Source organism: Canis aureus, chromosome 13 (genome assembly GCF_053574225.1).
Source record: "Canis aureus isolate CA01 chromosome 13, VMU_Caureus_v.1.0, whole genome shotgun sequence".
NCBI classification, from domain to species: domain Eukaryota; kingdom Metazoa; phylum Chordata; class Mammalia; order Carnivora; family Canidae; genus Canis; species Canis aureus.
The window spans coordinates 17,851,996-17,874,301 of record NC_135623.1 but is presented as its reverse complement, the minus strand read 5'-3'; the positions used below and the strand labels follow the sequence as shown (position 1 = coordinate 17,874,301).

Here is a 22,306-nt window from a genome sequence, read left to right as displayed (position 1 = left end):
TAAATGTCACTTCTGGGTAGCTGGACAAGCTGCCTCTTTTGATGCAAATCCTGGGATTCCAAGTATATTTATTACAAGCTATGTGTCATAGCCACCACATTAAGCTGTCTTCTTTCTAAAACTGGCAATCAAAAGTTATCAAACCACATGACCATTACAGCCAAAGAATGAACCTTAATGTATGCAATTTTTTAATGAAAGAAACCAAAGAAATAAATAAATGGAAAGATATTATATGTTCATGGATAAAAAGACAATACTGCTAGGATGACAGTTCTCCAAATTAATCTATAGATTTGATGCAAGCCTAGTCAAAATCCTCACAAGTTACTTTCTGCATATCAATAAGCTTTTTTCAAAGTTGATATGGAGAGGCAGAAGTCAAAGAATAGCCAACACAATATTGAAAGAAAAGAGCAAAGTTGGAAGATTGAGATTACTTACCTTCAAAACTTCCTATAAAGCTACAGTACTCCAGACATTGTGGTATTGACAACAATAGACAAACAGGTCAATGGAACCGATTAAAGAATCTGGAAATAAGCCTACATAAATATAGGCAACTAATCTTTGACAAAGGAGCAAAGGCAAAACTTTTCTAGCAGATATTTCAACAAATGGGTTTTGGAACAATGGGACATTCACATGCAAAAAAATTAATCTAGACACAGACATTATGCTCTTCTCCAAAATTAACTCAAAATGAGTCATAGATAAAAATATAAAACACAAAACTATAAAATTACTAAAAGATATAATAGGAGAAAACATAAGTGACACTGGGTATGGTGATGAGTTTTAAGATACAATACCAAAGGCACAATCCATGAAAGCAAGAATGAAGGAGTTGGAACTCCTTAAAATTAAAAACTTCTGGGGAAAAAAAAAAAAAAAACCTGCTCTGCAAAAGACAATGTGAAGAGAATAAAAAGACAAGCAACAGACCGGGAGAAAAATATTTGCAAAAAACATATCTGATAAAGGACTGTTACCTAAAAAATACAAACAACTCTTGAAATTCAACAATAACATACAACTTTATTGAAAATTAGGTCAAAGACCTGAAAAAACATCTCAGCAAAGAAGATACACAGGTGCCAAAAAAAAATATATGAAAAAGATACTAAAAATCACATATTATTACAGAATTGCAAATTAAAACAACAAGATACCACCACATACCTACTAGAATAACCAAAATTCAGAACACTAACACCGAATACTGATGAGGATGTGGAGCAACAGGAATTCCCATTCACTGCTGATGGATATGCAAAATGGTACAGCCACTTTGAAAGGCGATTTGGCAGTTTATTACAAAACTAAACCCACTCTTATCCTATGATCCAGCAACTGCACTCCTTGGTATTTGCCCAAAGGAGTTGAAAACAATGTCCACACAAAATTATGCATATGGGTGTTTATATAGTAATTTTATTCAAAATTGCCAAAATTTGAAAGCAAGCAATATACCCTTCAATAGGTGAATGGATTAATAAACTACAGGACACCCAGACAACAAACTATTATTCAGCACTAGAACTAGGTGAGCTATTAAGTCATGAAAAGACACAGAGGAATCTTAAATGCATACTACTAAGTGAAAAATGCCAGTCTGCAAAGTCTACCTGCTATTTGATTCCAACAACATAATATTCTGGAAAAGACAAAATTATGAAGACGATAAAAAGATCAATGGTTCTCAGGAGTTGGGGAGTGAGGGATGAATAGTCAGAAAACAGGATTTTTTACTTAGTGTGATACTATAATGGTAGATCCGTGTCATTATATATTTGTCCAAACCCATAAAACATACAATATACCAAGAGTGAACACTAACAAAAACTATGGATGTTTGGTGATAATTATGTGTCAACATAGGTTTGAATGTAACAAATATAGCATTCTGGTACGGAGCTCTGATAGTGAACTCGGATAGAATGAAAGTAGCCCCCACACACACACACAATTTCTATCTTGAAACCTAATCCCCAATGTGACAGTATTCAGAGATAGAACTTTTGAGAAGTAATTGGCTCTGAGGTCATGAACAGAATTAGTGTTCTTAAAAAATGGGCACTATTGAGCTCCTTCATCCCTTCTGCCTTGTGAGGACACAGCAAAAAAAAAGCCTGCTATGAATCAGGAAATGGTTCTTCATCAGACACCAAATCTACTGGTGCTTTGATTTCGGACTTCCAAGCCTCCAGAATTGTGGAAAATAAATTTCTGTTGTTTATAAGATATCCCCACTACGGTATTTTTGTAATGGTGCCAGGATGGACTAAGATAGAAGGAGAAGCTGTGTAGACAGAAGTATATCAGATATCTCTGTACCTTCTGTTAAACTTTTTTATGAGCCTAAAACCACTCTAAAAAATTAAGTCTGTTAAAAAAGCTATCAAAATGCACAGAATTTATTAGCACAAAATGAGAGCCTAAATCTATATAAAATTTTAAAAACTCTGGGATCCCTGGGTGGCGCAGCGGTTTAGTGCCTGCCTTTGGCCCAGGGCGCGATCCTGGAGACCCAGGATCGAATCCCACATCAGGCTCCTGGTGCATGGAGCCTGCTTCTCCCTCTGCCTATGTCTCTGCCTCTCTCTCTCTCTCTCTCTCTCTCTCATTCTGTGTGACTATCATAAATAAATAAAAAAAATTTAAAAAAAAAATTTAAAAACTCAATTAGAAGGTAGGGAACTCGGGATGGAATACAGAATAACAAAATAATATAACTGTATTATGAATGTATGACGTAACAATGCTGATGAGGCTGGTGCTGACCTAAGCATTGTTGAAACTAAGAGTACGCTGTATGACTGAAAAAAAAAAGAAAATGTAAATAAGCATACTCTTCTTGGTAAAGTTATTCCCCACAGAGATATAGGTTCACAAGTCTGAAACTTCTGTATAAGTATACTTATACTCAACAAATATGTAAATGGATGGCAGATGGTAGGAGCCAGGTTTCTCTCTGTTGGAGGAGGACAGAAGCAAGGAGGGAAAACTAAAATAACCATATGATACTAAACTAGATTGAAGATACTGGCATGAGCTAATGTTTATTGTAATATAGATATAGATGGATAAATACAGAATTAGTTATAGATATACATGTGTTAGTATATATACATTTATTTCTAAGTTTATATGGAGAGACAGAAGTCAAAGAATAGCCAACACAATATTGAAAGAAAAGAGCAAAGTTGGAAGATTGAGATTACTTACCTTCAAAACTTCCTATAAAGCTACAGTACTCCAGACATTGTGGTATTGACAACAATAGACAGACAGCCTAGAAGCAATATCACACCAAAAACAACAAGTATACCCAGCATGCAGTTTCTTTAAGATTTTATTTATTTATTCATGAGAGGCACAGAGAGAAAGAGAGAGGCAGAGACACAGGCAGAGGGAGAAGCAGGCTCCATGTTGGGAACCCAACATGGGACTGGTTCCTGGGTCTCCAGGATCACACCCTGGGCTGAAGGTGGCGCTAAACTGCTGCCCCAGCCCTTGGTTTCTAATACCATAGTCCAATCAAAGGAACCAGGACTTCTTGGAATAATTGCTGATTCAAGGGTTGGGACAGGGAATATACAAGAAGAGCATGAAGCATCTCCTAGAGCTGGAAAATAAGGAAATGCTCAAAAAAACAAACAATGAAGGTTAAGTCAAAGGGACACAGGAACCAACTAAAAGAGTTCCCAACAGCCAAAACTAGAACAATTTGAGTAACCAATAAAGTAGTATCGGATTATAGCCAAAATATAAACTAAATACTTATAAGTCCACATAGAGATAAATGAATTAATAAAGAGGCAAGAAGAGACAATTCTCCTATATAGAATTCTAAATAAGTTGTCCATAAAGCAGGTGGAGCATAACTCTCCAGATTTTATGTGTGGGCTGCGCATAACGACCTTCCAAAGAGTGGAGTATGAAAAGGGGGAATGAGTTACTTCATAGAGAAGAATCTGGACATACACTAGCTCAGGCAAGTGAACAAAGTTAACATCATATTTAATAGTATGTACTTTTCATATGTGACGAGAATGGCCTTTACCTCTCTGTGGTCATCCTCCTCAAAACCAATAACCCCCATCTAATCACAAGAAAGACATCAGAAAATTCAAATAGAGGGACATTCTAAAAAATATCTGGCTACTATTCTCAAAATTGTCAAAGTCATCAAAACTAATGAAAGGCTGACAAATTCTCTTGGTCTAGATTACCATAATGGAACATGATGACAAAAATAACTTGTTACCCGAGTGGAATTCTGAGCCAGAAAAAAAAAAAAAAAAAAAAACTAGTAAAAACTAAGAAAATCTGAATGATGTATGAACTTTAGTTAATAATAATGTATCAATACTAGTTGATTAATTATAAAAAACATAGCATACTAATGTAAGATATTGATTATAGGAGAAATTGGGAATAGGTATAGAGAACATCTGTGCACTATCTTTGCAACTTCTCCCCAAATTTAAAACTATTTTAGGAGGCAGCCCCAGTAGTGCAGCGGTTTAGCGCCACCTACAGACTGGGGTGTGATCCTGGAGACCAGGGATTGAGTTCCACGTCAGGCTCCCAGCATGGAGCCTGCTTCTCTCTCTGCCTGTGTATCTGTCTCTCTCTCTCTCTCTCTGTGTCTCTCATGAATAAATAAATAAAATCTTAAAAATAAATAAAATAAAATAAAAACTATTTTAGGGTGCAAACAACTCAAATGTCTATCAGCAGATGAAGGAATTAAAAAATGTGGCATATCCATTTGATGGAATATTATTAAAGCCTTAAAAAAGAATGAGATACTGATACATGCTAAAAGATGGATAAATCTTGAAACAATCATTCTGGGTGAAAGAAGCCAAAGACAAGAGTTCACATATGCTACTTCATTTGTGTGAAATACCCAAAATAGGTAAATCTATAGTGACAGAAAATAGATCATATTTGCCAAAGGCTATGTTAGGGTAGAGTAACAGGGAGTAAGGATGACCAGGTTTATAAAAAAAAAAAGAAAAGTAATTACTTAATGAGTATGAGACTTTCTTTAAGGGAGATAAAAATATTTTGGAACCAGTTAAAGATGATAGTTTCACAGCACTATAAATATAATAAATGTCACTGAATTGTACACTTTAAGATGGTTAATTTTGTTTTTCTGACTTACACTTTAATACAAAAAGTTTATTAATGTATAAAAATCTAGAACTATTTTAAATAGAAGGCTTATTTTTAAAAGTAGAAATATGTAGTAGTTTTTTCTTATTCATTATAACAATCAATATAAATACTACTTTCTTGCAAAACTCTTAGTAATCTAGTACAGAAGTTAAATCATGAACACGGGGGAATATAAGTATACAAAGCTATGTCATGACAGTGAGAGGTTTAAGACATAGCATCTGAAAAAAACTCAGTGAAATGATCCCTAATCTAATAGGCAAGGGAACTGTACTCAAGTCCTGGTTCTGGCTCTAACCAGCTCTGTAACCTTGGTCATCTCTATTCTGCTTTGTGGACCCAAAATTTTTCATATTTGAAAATGAAGATAATGCAACTAAGTGATTTCAGTTCTAACATTCTCTGATTCTGTCTTACTGGAAATAATATCTTTTCTTCTACTTTGATTTAATTTTCTAGCATGCCTATGGGAATTCTGCAACCAGAGCCTAAGTGAGCTGCCTTTTCATCTGATTACAAGAGAGGCAGTACTCAGAGCCTAATGTGGGTAGAGGTGGGAAGAAATAGATATCCTCATGAAATCCTGGCAGGAGTATAAACCAGTACCATGATTCAAGAGAGTCGCTGGCAGTACAAAACCAAATATAAAAATATGTGTATCCTTTGACTCAACAACCCTGCATCTAGGAATGTATTCTGAAGAGACAAGTACTCAGGGCTAAACACACACAAAACAGTGTGTCATAGTCATGAATAAGAAATAGCATAAATGTCCCTGAACTTATACAACACAACACCAAACAAACCTAAAAATCCAATTTAAAAATGGGCAGACAGGGCAGCCAGGGTGGCTCAGCAGTTTAGAGCTGCCTGCAGCCCAGGGCCTGATTCTGGAGACCCGGGATCAAGTCCCACGTTGGGCTCCCTGCATGGAGCCTGCTTCTCCCTCTGCCTGTGTCTCTGCTTCTCTCTCTCTCTCTCTCTCTCTCTCTGTCTTTCATGAATAAATAAATAAAATCTTAAAAAAAAACTTAAAAATAGAAATACCATATGATCCAGGAATTTCACTAGTGGGTATTTACCAAAGAAAATGAAAACACTAATTAAGAAAGATAGATGCACTCCATATTTAATGCAGCACTATTTACAATAGTCAAGATATGGAACCAACCTGTGTCCACTGATAAGATGAACAGATAAAGAAATTCTGATATATATATATATATGCACACACACAAATATATGGTATATTCTATTGTCACCATATATATATATATATATAGTGATGCATATATATAGACAACAGAGTGTTACTCAGCCATAAAAAATAAGATCTTGCCATCTGCAACAGAATAAATGGACCTAAGAGGGTATTATGCTGAGTGAAGTAAGTCAAACAATACTGCATGATCAATACTGCATGATTTCACTTCTTTGTGGAATCTAAAAAATAAAACAAATGAACAAACAAATATAAGCCCTATAACACTAAAGTACCATAGCTTTATAGTTAGATCTGGGTTTAAATCCCAGCTCTGCCAAGTACTAGCATTATTACCTCCATTTATTGATCCATAAAATAAAAACAAACACAATTTACAGCAATTAATAAGTTTTAAGGAATATAGGTAAAGCATCAAGCATTGCACTGGATTCATAGGAGGTATTCAACAAATTAAAGGATTTATAATGTTACTGTTGTTACATTCATAACTTTATTGAGTACTATTAGTTGCACAGTTATGGTATTAATATCCTGTTTCAGTATGGCGATGATACTAATGTATTCTGAGATTATATACAATGGGAATCCTAATCCTATTGCAAATTCTACAGTATAAGCTGAATTTCAGCTAGCAACTCTTGAAAGCTATTGGCAAGGTATTTGTCAAATCCATTATGACACTACATGTTAACTAACTGGAATGTAAATGAAAACTTGTAATAAAAAAATAATAAAATAAAATCCCATATACCACCTGCTGACAAATTCAACCCTCTCTGTAGCTTCCCATTAGGAAGAATGCCAAAACAACAAGCTAGAAGTAAATGTCACAAGAAGTGTCAAGGCATACCTCTCAGAATCACTGAATATCAATAAGCCTAATTCCCAAGTACAGGGAAATGCCAGGAAAAAATGTGTTTCCTAAGGCTGGACTTACATAAGTTATGGGTAAAGTTATCATGAATTAAGAAAGACCATCCCTCAGGGAGATTGTCAAATATGAAGTAAAAGTATTATATAAACCTTTTATCCACTGACATTTTTCAAAAAAATCCCAAAACATGGGTAAATGTTTTCTGATTACAAGTATAACAACAAGGGCACTTGAGTGGCTCAGTGGTTGAACATCCACCTTAGGCTTAGGTCGTGATCCTGCGGTCCTTGGGTCCTGGGACAAGTCTTGCATCAGGCTCCCAACAGGGAGCCTACTTCTCCCTCTGCGTCTCTGCCTCTCTCTATGTCTCTCATGAATAAATAAAATCTTTTTTAAAAAATAACAAGTATAACGGCAGATGACTAAATCCATGATTAAATAAAATAACCATATACCCTAAATCCCACCATGCAGTGAAAATATTTGCTAAAATCTGAGGGAACCCTCTTCATATCTTTTTCTGTAAGTATTCATTTTTTCATGTGGTTGAAATTAAACTATATAGAGAGAATCACAGCCTTATTTCACTTGATTTTACATCCTATTGGTATTAGCTATCTACTGCTGCACAATAAATTAACTTAAAGCTTAGTAGCTTCAAACAACAAATATTTATTATCTCACAGCTTCTGTGAGTCTCTAGGACAAACCCTTTCCTACCTTGGATTTCTGCTGAGTGACAATATCTTTGACCTTCTTAGAAGCCCTATTCTTTCATCGAGAGGATTGGTGAAGCATACCCCGAAATTCTTTAGAAGGCCTTTTGTCTTTGGTCTTTCGTAGATCCCAACAAAGGATTTTATAGTCACATCATCAGTTTCACCTCTAGACTAAGTTTTTCTGAAAGCACCCTGGTATTTATCTTTACCTGGAAAGATTAACTTTAGAACCATTTGTCATCTGAAAAGGCTGAGAATTTAAACCATCAAGTTCTGGCTCCCTCATGTTTAACAGTCCTTCTTTAGTTTCTCTCTCTATTCCCACATTTGGCTATAAGCAGCAAGAAGAAACCAAGCAGCCCCTCAGCATTCTGCATAGGAATGTCCTTAGCTACATCAACTCAGTTCTCTTAGTACATTTTCAACTTTCTACATAAATGCAGTGACAGTGTTGCTAAATGTTCCATCACTACATAACAAGAATCCTTTTCCTCCCATTTCCAATAAGACTTTTTTCACTTTCCTTTATGCTTTTGCCTAAAGCCTTATTAAATGTAGTCTTGTTTCTACAGTTTCCTCAGTTCTATGCAAGGTTTCACTGACTCTCTTCTTCAAGTACTGTGATAATGGAATAGAAAGGTGAAAGAGGTCCAGTCCAGCCTAAGTATAGAGGCCTTTTTGAACACTTAATTAGCACTCATAGAATCCAGTGGGAAAAGAGAAAGAAGTATCACATCATAAAGTATAACCTAACCTAGATTCACCTTAATAAAGACTAAAACCAAGACCAGATAAAACCCTAAGAAGAAGAGTTTGAAGTTTGAGTCCTCTGTCAGGAGTCCCCCACAAGTCACCCCCAGGGTTAGTAGTTCAGAAGGACTCTGAGGACCCAGAATAAGTCATACTCTGAAAAGTATATTTTTATACTAAAGAGACACAAATCAAAATTAGCAAAGAAAAAAGATACATGGGATGAGGCCTTCAGGAAATCAAGCACAAACTTCCAACAGTACTCTCCCTAGGACATCACACTAAACACATTTAATTTATCCACAAATTCATTACGACAATGGTAGGATTATCTACCATGGAAGCTTGCCTGAGCTTAGGAACCCAGATTTATTATGGTAGTCAGTCATTGAACCTCCAGACCACCAGAAGGAAAGCAGATATTCACCATAAATTAAAATTTTTATCTTCCTATATATATAAACTATCACAGTGTTCTGTACTAGCAACAAGCACGTAAAAAATTCTTAGCAGAACATTCCAACAGCATTCTAGGAACCAGCCAAAGGTCAGTCTTGAACTCTTTCTTGTCCAAGTTCCAACCTAGAAGACTGGCTTATCACATTGAACTTATATAAGCTTGTAAGTTTAACTAAGTTAATCTAAGTTCAAGGTCATAAAAATCAGTATCTAAACTGGAAACTAGATCAAAAATCATCTCTTAAGAGGATGAAAACAGAAACAAGAGCTTCTACAATAAAATATATATATATATACTCAACGGAGACCAACACTGAGATGGCCCAGATTTTGGCTTTAGTAAACAAAGAAAATAGTATAAATATACTCAAATAGCTAAAGGAAAATATTTCAAAGAATGAAAGATATGGCTTCAGAGTGAACAGAGAGAAAATTAAATTGGAAATTGAGATCTATAAAAAGAACTGAACAGAAATCACAGAATTAAAACTTACAGTGCTGGAAATAAAAATTACACTGAATGGATTCAACAGCAGATTGAAAATTTCAGAATAAAGACACATTATTAAAAAATACCTGATCTAAAGAATGTAGAGAAATAATTTTTCTTAAATTAACAAGCTTCAGAGACCCATGGAAAAACAGCAAATATGCAATAGAAGTTCCAAAAAGAAAAGTGAATAAAAATATATAAGAAATAATATTTAAAGAAATAAGCCTTACATTTTTCCAAATTTGATGAAAAACAACAATTACAGATATAAGAAGCTCAATAAATCCCAAGTAGGATAAATAACACAAATACAAAAAGTCCAACCTAGACATATCATAGTCAAATTGCTTAAAACCAAACACAGAAAAAAATCTTAAAATCACAGAGAAGACATACTGCATACAGGAGATCAATAAAAAGGGTAACAAACAGTTGAATTCTCATCAGAAACAATGAATATTGTAAGACAATGAAATAATATCATTACTATTAAAAGAAAAAAACAAGGAAAGCTGGGTGGCTCAGTGGTTGAGTGTCTGCCTTTGGCTCAGATCGTGATCCGGGGTCCTGGGATCGAGTCCTGCAGGGGGCTCCACACAGAGAGCTTGCTTCTCCCTCTGCCTATGTCCCTGCTCTCTCTGTGTGTCTCTCATGAATAAATAAATAAAATCTAAAAAAGAAAAAAAAAAAAGAAAAAAACAAATCCTTTCAACCCAGAATTCTACATTAAATCAAAAACAAAAGTAAAGACAATTTCTTTTTTTATTAAGCTTTCAATTTTATTTTATTTTTTTATAAATTTATTTTTTTATTGGTGTTCAATTTGCCAACATATAGAATAACACCCAGTGCTCATCCCGTCAAGTGCCCACCTCAGTGCCTGTCACCCAGTCACCCCACCCCCTGCCCACCTCCCCTTCCACCACCCCTAGTTCCTTTCCTAGAGGTAGGAGTCTTTCATGTTCTGTCTCCCTTTTTGATATTTCCCACTTATTTTTTCTCCTTTCCCCTTTATTCCGTTTCACTATTTTTTATATTCCCCAAATGAATGAGACCATATAATGTTTGTCCTTCTCTGATTGACTTATTGACAATTTCACGTAAACAAAAGCTGAGTGAATTTAGTGCAATAAGATGCAGATTCACACTATAATATATACCAAAGGTTGTTTTGGGGTTGACAGAAACTCAAATCACAGGGGAAAAAAAGCTGTACATAAACCTGGATCTACAGAGACGCCCAGATGGCTCAGCGGTTGAGCCTTTGGCTCAGGGCATGATCCCAGAGTCCTGGGATTGAGTCCCGCATTGGGCTCCCTGCATGAAGCCTGCTTCTTCCTCTGACTCTCTCTGGGTCTCTCATGAATAAATAATAAAAGCTTAAAATAAAAAATAAACTTGGATCTACAATAAAGAATGAGGAAAAGAAGAAATGGTAGATAATTTGTTATATATTTTTAAACTGTATTTTTATTTAATAATTTTCTTAAGCCTGAAGCCAAAATTTTAACATTGTAAACTGGAGATTATAATGCACAAAAATAAAATATATAACAAGAATACCCAAATATATAACAAGAATAGGGACCAGGCAGATGAATGGAGTCAGACTATTCTAAGATGTATAAAGTTTTAAAATGTGAAATGGGAAGTGTGAAGTATGAAGTATTGAGTGTGAAATGAGATGCAGGAAGTATGACACAGAAAATATGAAGTATAAAGTGGTACAAAAGGATGCATATCATTAGCCATAGAGCAATCACCATACATACATACATACATACATAAAAGAAGGTATAGGTAAAAAGCCAAAAGAAAAAATAAAATGGAATATATACATATACATACATACATGTTAAATAATTTTTACTATGAAATTAAGGAAAATTTCTTCCTTAGTTTACTTAAAATTTAGAAGCCCATTATAATTTTGACTAAAATCTTCTCCTTCAACATACTGTATTACTTTCCCAGAAATCAGATCGTGTTGTTCTCCGGCCTAAATCTCTTCAATAGTTTCCCAAAGCACATCAAATAAAACCAAAGCCTTTACTATAGCCCATGAGACACTGCATGATCTAGTCTTTATCTACCTTTAATTCATCTTTTACCACTCCTTCACCTAATGTACTCTCTTCTTTTCAGTTCCTAGAACAAACATTATTTGCATCAAGACCTGTTTTCCTGCTGTCCCATTCCCTGCCCTCTCACTGATGTCTCTATCTTTCACATCTCAGTTTAATGCTTATCTCATCAGAGAAGTCTTTCCTATCCTAGAAGTTTTCATGAAATTCCTATCAATGAATTCTCTTTATTTCCTTCATAGCACTTCTCACAATATGCAATTATACATGAGTTTGTTCTTATTGACTCTCTCCCACCTGACTTGAACTCATGAAAAACAATAAACACGTCTTTTTTTGTTCATTCATGTATACCCCATGCTTAGCATTGTGTATGAAACAGAATGTACTCAATAACATATGTTAAATAAGATATATGTAAGTACCCACAAAAGGCTCCCAGTAAATTTTCTCTTTATAAAATGAGAACAAGCAATGATGATAAAATTTCCATGCCCAGTACCATCATGGATATACTCTCCTGGGTAATTTCATCATTTTTCTTCCTTTTTATACTATGCTGGTATCACATCTTAAAATAGCGAGAACATAGTCTGAAAGGATTCCCACTGGCTTCAGTACAGTCATGGTTATACATCAGCAATAACATTCATACATGTGTAATGAAAAAAAATCTGCTCATTTATATTTATAATACAAAATACCTATTTAACATGGTTTCCTGATATAGAATAAGATATAGTAAAAATCAGCAACTATCAAAATTGAAAGTCTATAATTAGTGGTAACTGGAAAAATAAAAATCTACATGTTTAAGCCATGAGCAAAAACAGATTATATAGAAGAACAGAAGCATTTAAACTCTGAAGGGTAGCCACCAAAAGTAGTTTGTGGTAATGAAAAGAAACAGAAGAGTTTGGTCTCCTAATTATTATAAATCACTTATGGAAATGAATAGAAAATAACTAATAGGAAAAAAAAAAGCTAAATGCTTGACACAACTCCACTGGCAAGCAATATATTTGGCCTTTATGTATTTGTTTGGTAAATGAATCTATTCCATCCTTCCTTACCCCAAGCTGTTATCATATTTCATCTTAACTATTAAAATACTCTCACTGGTCTCCAAGATGCAAGCTTTACCTAAACATGTATACCAAATCTCCACTGCCTCAATGCCAAACTTTCTGTTAAAAAGGAAAGAAGAATAGGATATAAATTCAATACGTATAGGCATAAAACAGATTTAAGCTCAAAGTCAAATTCTCTTCCAGTCTCCCAAACAGGGACAAATAACTTAATCTTACTGGACCCAAATTTCTCATTTGTTTTTGTTAATAATAATACTCATTTCATATGGCTATACTAAAAACAAAGTATTAGAGTATATATAACAGCCCTGAACAAAATAAGGCACTTAATCATTTTTTGTTGCATGAATGAACATCATTACAACAAGTAATGAAAGTCCATTACTCTCTACCTCTTTATTTTTAGAGCATTATCACCTGAAAATTTAAATAAATATATTTAAAATATGTATATTTTACATATTATACATTTATAGCATATTTAAATAATATCTATAGGCTAAAACATTTATATTACAATATTACATATTTATTTTTACAAACATATAATATGTTTATAGACTATTCCTCACACAAGAATATCAGGTCTCTGAGAGCAAGATCATTGTCAATTTTGGTGACAGCTATATTCTCACACACATAGCTGGTACTCAAAATTCCTAGCTTTAATTTCTTCAGATAATATACATAAACTACAGGAATTAAGTCTAAACAGATTATCATGACACAGAAAGTATTCTACCATTTAATACTAAATGGATTTCCAGCTTCTCTGACCACATTCCTCCATACCTGTCAGTCTTTGGGCATTCCAACGTAATCACTTGCTGTCTCAAACAAAACATGTTGAAAGGGTGTGTGGGTACCTCAGTGGGTTAAGCATCTGATTTCGGTTCAGGTCATGATCTCAGGTTGCTGGGATGAGCTCCAAAGCGCCATGCTCAGCAAAGAGTCTACTTCTCCTGTCCCTCTTCCTCTGCCCCTCCACCTACTTGTGCACTCTCTCTCTCTTAAATAAATTTTAAAAATCTTTTAAAAATATATGTTGAAGAATCCCAAGAGAAAAGATACTGCCTAAATTAAAATGATGCTAACAGAACTGGAGAAAAACATACAGAATTCTGAAATACTTTGAAGGTAAAAATCAATGGAAGTTGTCGATGCATTAAACATCATGGGTGAGTAAATGGGAAGACTAAGTTGACTCCCATATTTCTGGGCTGAGAAATTGTGTGAACAAAAGAAAGATGAACTTGGAAGGATGAATTCAAGAGGAAAATCTACTTTGGAGCTCATTATTTTTGAGACGTCCATGGAAATTCAGGTAAAGCTGTCAGTCAGACCATAGTTAGTCAAGAAAGGAGGTCCAGATAGGAAATTTAAACTCAGGAATTATAAATAAGATGACAAAACAGAGACAAAGGAAAAAAGGGCCTAGAATCATGATCTGAGAAACTTAACTCTTATCATTTAAATATAGGAAGAGAATCCAATATAAGAGACTGAGAAGGAGCAATCTGTATGACTGAAGGAAAGAAAACCAGGAGAATGAATTATTGCAGAGGCCAGGTAAGAAGACTGATTCAAAAAGGAGATAAGAGTCCATGGTTTTGCAAGCTACTGAGGTTAATTTTTATGAAATTAACTTAGCCATAAACTTAGCCATAAAGTGGCCACTGATGATTTTGACAACAGTTTCAGTGAAGCAGTGAGAATGGGAAAAACATTGGAATAAGTTAAAGAAAAACTGGGAAGCAAGAGAGTGGAAACTGTGTGCCAGTGTTGGAAACATTCTGCTCCTTTAGAACACAGGCTCTGAGAAAAGATCAGAGCTATTAAAGTAAAAATATTGTCAATATTTTCCTAATTCATTAAAAAATTTTATGTACAGAATATTCTTATTTATAAGTTTCTCTCATGGCATGAAAATGGAAACTGATTTAATTTAAATTACCCAAATTTCAAGGTTTTCCAACAAACAAGAGGAGAGAATTTATTTTATACAATAATTATCTGAATTTATATATGTAATCCATTTAAAATTCACATCACATCTTTGAGGTAAATATGATTTTCTCCATTTTAGGTGAGAAAATTATTTTCAAAGAGCTAGTAACTTGCTCAAGGTTACACAGCAGTTGGTTTTAAGAGAGCTAAGGATTCTAATCCTGATCAAGAAAGTATTAAAGTTTCTACCACACAGTTTTACAAAGTACCTGCAACCAATACTAAGGAATACGCTCATAGCATTTTTACTCACCTGTATTTTAACACTTCAGATTTTAAATATTCACATACAGATATGTCTTTCCTCAATGCCTAGTAAAAATCTTGATTATATAAATCATCTTATGTTTGTATGATTTTGCTCCTAACACAATGCAGGACTCATAATAGAAATTCAGTAAATATCTGGTGAAGCTAATGTTGAATAATAGAATATATATGAGAACTTCAATGGAGGATATCATCTATTATGCCAGGAGCATAAATATTAATTCACTCATGGCTATTTCATTTTACGGTATAGATCAGTACTGAGAATTCAGTATAATTCACCAAATATTTGCTGGGCACTTGTTGCGGTAGGTATTGTACTAGATATTGAAAAGTAAAGGAAATGAATTCAGAAAATAATAAGGCAAAACCTCTGCCTTTCAGATGCTCATATAAAAAAAAACAGGAAAACTTTTGAAACTCTAAAATATTATAAACAGATTGAGAAAAAGAAGAAAGACACTAGGACAAAGAATAATTTAAAAAGACTTCAATGGAATAGTAAATATTAAGTAGTCCTATAAACTGTCCCAAGCATAAGATTAAGGTGAGACTTTTTTTAAAAGATACAGAAATATCATCCTAAAGTATATGAGAATTTTCATTTAAATTTAAACCTCTTAAGTTTTCCTAAAAAATAAAAAAGGAAGACATTAACAATAGCAAGATAAAACATGTACCTAGATAAGAAGACCACTACAAAGTTGCTATTACTTCAAAAATAAATGTATAGTTTAATGTAATTCTAGCCAGAATGTCATTGGCATTTTTTAAATAAAATAACTCAAAAATTTATCTAGAAAGCTAGATAAATGAGAGGTATATAAAATCTCCAGAAGGGGAGAAAATATATTCCTAAAGTGGATCTGCAGAAGTTCTAATTTATTATTCCAGATTTTGGGCCCAAGAAGATGCATTTATTTAGTAATAGTCTTAGCTTATTCTGATTGAAGTCTAAGGGCAAAATTTATAAGCCACATGATATGATATGTGTGTGTGTGTGGGTAAGATATAATAAAGGAAGCATCACAAAAATCAGTAGTGAAGGCATGGATTATTCAATAAGTAAGTGATGAAAATAGGTATTCAGAAAATTTTAAGTTAGAACCTCAGTTTACTACACTTACATAATTTTGGTAAGGATAAAAGAATTAAACATGCAGAACAAAACTATAAAAAGGCTAGGCTAGAAGCAAACTTAAGTAAATATTTTTTCAGATTTGGAAAGATTAACCACAAAATCAATGGTAGAAAATACAAAAAAATCTATCATATCTGACTACATAAAAATGTTAGCTCTCTCATGTAAAAAACATGATCATAAAACTCATATATATCAAGCCAAGAAAAACACTGGCCACAAAAATAAGGCTTAATATTCTTCCTTTTTTTAAGATTTATTTATTTATTTGAGAGGGAGCACTAGCAGGCAGGGCAGGGAGAGGGAGAGAGAATCTCAAGCAGACTTCACAGTGAGCACAGAGCCTGATGGTGAGACTCAATCTCATGACCCTGGAGTCACGACCCTGAGATCACAACCCTGAGATCATGACCTTAACCAAAACCAAAAGTCAGATATTTAATCATCTGTACCACTCATGTGCCCCAACTAAGGCTTAGTATTCTTAAACAATAAAGAAGTCACATATGCCACTGGAAAAATACCAAAACTCCAATAGAAAAATTACATGAACAGGCAATTCACAAAAACAGAAAACTGGATGTTCACAAATATGTGAAATGAGTTTAACCTTACCAATGATCAGAGAAATCCAAATTAAAACGAGATGCCATTTTTTGCCTATAAGAATAAGGAAAGGTTCCTACAGTGATTATTCTCAATACTGGTAAGTATAGAGTGACTTTCCCACACTTTGTTTTATAGAAGCTTAAATTGGTACAATCTTTCTGAAAAGCAATTAACAGCAGACGTTAAGGGCTTCAAAAAAAGATTCAGATCCTTTGAAATTGTAATTCACTTCTAAGTACAGTATCCTCAGGAAATGAGGAGAAATGAAGACAAAAATTTATGTATAAGGACGTTATATGCATTATTCATAGTAGCAACTTTAACTACTAAATGTTCAACAATAGGGAAACCACTAAATAATTCCAATCACTGCATAATACTCTGTCACATGGGTTATTTAAATTACCTTTTTGAATATTTAAATGACTTTAAAAATGTTCATGGTATAATGGAAAGTGAAAAGCACAAAAAACATTTTTTACTCTTTACAAATAATCTCAACCACATCGTAAACAATTGTGTTTCTGAGTTTTTCTAGAAATCAAAAGAAATGCACAGGTCAACAATTTACTTCTACACGGTAAAATTATAGTTTTTAAATTACAGATTATCTTATTTGCTTCACTATATGTTCTACGCTTTCAAATAATGAGAACATATTACTATTTTAATATTTAAAAGTAACTTTCAACGTTTAAATATTTCGCTTGTTCTTGCATTATGCCCTTATCACATTCTGAGTTTGGGGAAAGAAAGTTCCTAAATTACCATTACCTAACCTTACCATTAAAGTTGCACAAATTGATGACAGAACTGTAATAGTTTAAATATCAATTAGCTCTCTTCTTCTGACAGTATTTAAAATTTTTCTGAACATCAAAAGATTAATGTTTTTAGGAGCTAGGATTGTAGCTAGTATAATTGAAAGATTACATTAGTTATCTTGTGAGTCATTATCAAGACGTAAAACAGTAAATAAACATTTAATTACTGTTTAAAAACTGTCCTGTCCTGAAAAAAAGAAAAGAGAGAAGAGAGAGGGAAGCAAACCATAAGAGACTCCTAAAGTTGGAGAACAAACTGAGGGTTGCTAAAGGGGACTTGGGTGGTGGAAGGGCTAAATGAGTGATGGGCATTAAGGAGCACAATTGATGTAATGAGCACTGGGTGTTACATGCAAGTAATGAATCACTCAATTCTATTCCTGAAACCAAAATTACATTATGGGTTAATTAACTAGAATTTAAATAAAAATTTGGGGTGAAAAAAAAAGAAAAAAAAATTCCTGTCCCTCAAATTCTGGGAGGTGCTCTTGATAAATAAAATGGCAAAATGCCATGTGTCCCAAGAAAGGCTAATAGAATCTAATATGTAATCAAATTAATTAGAAAATGGACCATAAAGGTTTAGTTGTACTTACATTATGGTATGAGGAGAAAAGGTATGTTATTTTACTCTTTAAAAATGAAAACCACAAAAAGAGCCTCCCAGGTCTCCTTAATGACTTAAGCAATGTAAAATGTCAAACAATGGTTGGCACCTTGTAGGTGCTCAACAAAAGTACACAGTGGTAGTACTAGTAAATAGTTATCTTTTATAGTGATACAAAATTATTCATTGCCAAAATACTTAATTTACTCTCCTAATATATGCATTTAAATTTCTCTACTTATATATGTCTTTAATATAATTTAAAATCTCAACCTAATGAATTTATTTTTACAAATAAAACATAATATTTCATTCTTATCATTTCCTGGTCTAGTTTGATTGTTGAAGAATGCAACTACAGACCAAATGCTTCCTCTATAAGGCATCTATTCATCTGCTGGCTGATATATTAAACAGGTAAGTTCTTTTTATTTAACTTCTGATTACTTCCTTTATGTGGTTTAGACTGATAATTCATTATTGACATTTTGAATGCAACCAAAGAACATTTTACATGACAATTACAATATTATATTCAAAGGTCTTTGCACCAAATATTTGTCATTTCATTTTACAAACCCAGAAAGCATTTTACTTTATTTCAAGATTTCTAGCTTTTTTCTAAATTAAATGTTAATCTCCCACAGAAAATGCCAACAGATATTTAAATGTTTGGTTGCAGATAAAATGATAATTCATATTAATCCTTCAAAAGTATAGCTACTTATCTTTACTTTGGTAGCTAAGAAAATAAGAAAGTCAAAAAAATAGTTCTGAAAATGGATAATTCTCTAGTATATCATGTGCTCTCCATTAGCCTAAGGTAAAAAAAGATAGTTCTATGAAACAATGAATTTAGATTCTCAGAAAGGGTATAAAATGAATTACTGTATCAGTGGTGTAGCATGCATTGCAAATATCTCACTAAAGTTAATTTTCATTAAAAGCACCCTTTGGCCACACAGAGAGCTTTAAAATATATGACTTCCTTTGTCACTCTAATAATTAGCCCTGCTTCACGGTGGGAAAATAAAATGTGATCAGAAGCTATAGAAGCCAAGGTTATAAATCACATAGTGAAATCCATAGACTCAGCTTTGGGAAACTTTCTGAAATACATAAATCTCAGAACTGTAGTACAGTAGTTGAAATCCTCCCAAAGAAATCCTGTGCCTGAAATCAACATACCTTCCTGATGTACTTAATTTATGCCTATAGTCCAAGGTTCCATGAATACCTTTGTTTGGAAAGATAATTTTAGCACTAGTGCCAGGTCCACACAACAATCTGTTCTAGGGACCACACCTGACTCATCAATTTTTATATCTCACACTCTGGAAAGTCATATCTGAAAATAATACTAAAACCACAATAAATACAGTGGGAAACAAAATCATTCAGACTTCACTTCTATTATCCTTTTACTAGGGAATTTTAAGTGATGAGTAAGAAAGATTATCTAACTAATGTTTAGCAAGAATACAACACACAAAACATAATGTAAAGTCCTTTATACACACTACCTAATTTGATTCCCTAGAGGTATGTTTTAGATTACGGTCATAGTGCTCACTTCAGCAGCACATACACTGAAATCAGATTAGTCTCATAAAGCTGACAAAAAGAGTGGCTCCAAGAGGGTAAGCAATATGCCCGAGATCATTCAAATAAGTGTCAAAGATAGTTTTTAACCAAAGTCTGTCTGATTGACTACCTCTAAACACACTTATACTAGAATAATGGTGGGTACATACTACAAATATAATAAATATTTTCAAATAAATGTGTGAGTTATATTAGATCTGCATAGAACATGTCTTAGTCTTCCCTTAAAGGATATCTTATTTATCTCTTTGCAGCAAATATTACTGAAGCCTATGCAAGATACTGTTAGTTAAGAGGGAACAGAGAATGAAGATGGTATAATAAGAGATATGATTTCTATCTTCAAGAAAACTATAATAAAACAAGGAAGACATGAGTATGAACAAGTAACAAAAGAAGAAAACATGAAATGAGATACATGTGAAACACTGAGAGGCAATTTTTTGTGGTACAAAAAACATGGGCTTCAGAGTCAAACTATAGATTTCAATTTTTCTACTTTGCCTCTGTTTCAGGAAGGACTTCTAATCCATCAGCTGGAATATGAAAGGATAAATAACATTTGCCATTCCTCATAAAGACATTTTTGATAATTTATAAGACACTTAATAAACACTTTGAGTGTTTTTTCATATTAATTAAACAGATCCTTATGAGAATTTGAAATCTTACTCCTAGGTTCACTACTTGCCAGCTATATGGTCTTCGGAAATTTATTCTACTTCTGTGAACTGTAGTTTCCTCATTTCTAAAATTAGGGTGAGAATGATGATGATGATATGTCACTGTGTAGTCTTCAACAACCACACATTGCTAATCTTTAATAATACTGTGTTGATAAGCCTTATATAGTTGAGGGTTTTTTAATTAAGTTAGAGTTTGGCAATTTACTTACAACTTGTCACAAAAGATACTCCAAATCTGAAACCGTAAGTCTTTTATATTGAAGAATAATTTTAAAAGCATTCTTTGTTCTCTCATGAAAAACCATCAGTGTGCTAGGGTAAGTCTTTCTCTAAACATACTACACAATGAATGATATTGAAAAGAAAGAATAAGTAAATTATTTCCTTAAGTATATTCAATGTTTATTATGAAGTATAATTTACCTATATGCAAGTAACTCACACCATATTCAATTCATTACATTTATTATTTTAAAAACCACTGATAGTTTTATTAAACTACCAAAGACAGGAGGAGGAGGGGCAAGATGGCAGAAGAGCAGGGTACCCAAGTCACCTGTCCCCACCAAATTACCTAGATAACCTTCAAATCATCCTGAAAATCTACGAATTCGGTCTGAGATTTAAAGAGAGAACAGCTGGAATGCTACAGTGAGAAGAGTTCGCGCTTCTATCAAGGTAGGAAGACGGGGAAAAAGAAAGAGACAAAAGGCCTCCAAGGGGGGAGGGGCCCTGCGAGGAGCGGGGCTGAGGCTGGGGCGAGTGTCCCCAGGACAGGAGAGCCCCGTCCCGGAGAAGCAGGAACTGCACCAACCTTCCCGGGCGGAAAGGGGCTCGCGGGGAGTTGGAGCAGGACCCAGGAGGGCGGGGATGCCTTCGGGCTCCCTGAGACACTAACAGACATCTGCGACCCGGGAGAGTGCGCCGAGCTCCCTAGGGGCTGCAGCACGCACAGCGGGACCCCGAGCAGCTCGGGGGCTCGGGCGGTGGCTCCGTGGAGGGGGCTGCGGGGCGGGAGCAGCTCGGAGGGGCTCGGGCAGAGGAAGAGGCTCCGTGCGGAGGGGGCTGTGCGGTTCCAGGAGCAGCTCGGAGGGGCACGGGCGGTGGCTCCACGGAGGGGGCTGCGCGGCCGGGAGCGTGAATCCAACAGCGCAGGCCCCGGAGCACAGGGAGCCCGGTCACAGCCCAGGATCGGGCCTCCCCCGGGACAGGCAGAGGCCGGGAGGGCCCAGGACAGCAAGGACGCTCCTGCCCGGAGCTGAGGAGATCAGCGGCCCCGCCCCGGAGCATCCAGGCCCTGCAGACGGAGAGCTCTGGAGTTACTGCGGGGGCTGACTCCAGGGCTCCAGAGCTGGCCGCCGCCACTGTGGTTGTTCCTCCTGGGGCCTCACGGGGTAAACAACCCCCACTGAGCCCTGCACCAGGCAGGGGCAGAGCAGCTCCCCCAAGTGCTAACACCTGAAAATCAGCACAGCAGGCCCCTCCCCCAGAAGACCAGCTAGACGGACAAGTACCAAGGGAAGTCAAGGGACTTAAAGTATACAGAATCAGAAGATACGCCCCCGTGGCTTTTTGTTTGTTTGGTTTGTTTTTTTTTTGTTGTTTTTTTTTTTTTTTTTTTTTGCTTTTTGATTTGTTTGCTTCCCCCACCCTTTTTTTCTTTTCTTTT

General features: G+C 34.9%; 1 protein-coding gene and 1 long non-coding RNA gene across 10 annotated transcripts in view; one reads left to right on the top strand and one right to left on the bottom strand.

The window, feature by feature from the left end:
* The window catches only part of LOC144281984 (BEN domain-containing protein 5), a 1,369,676-nt gene that overhangs the window by 1,157,038 nt on the left and 190,332 nt on the right, over positions 1-22,306 (bottom strand). The gene's annotated exons all lie outside the window — the stretch shown is intronic.
* On the top strand, positions 9,040-20,602 carry LOC144281556 (uncharacterized). Of its 2 annotated transcripts, none has more exons than XR_013350020.1 (4): positions 9,040-9,308; positions 14,369-14,457; positions 18,681-18,763; positions 20,206-20,602. It is a non-coding gene; the product is annotated as an uncharacterized LOC144281556 (long non-coding RNA). The 2 variants fall into 2 exon arrangements; XR_013350019.1 differs by having other exon boundaries at positions 9,302-9,382.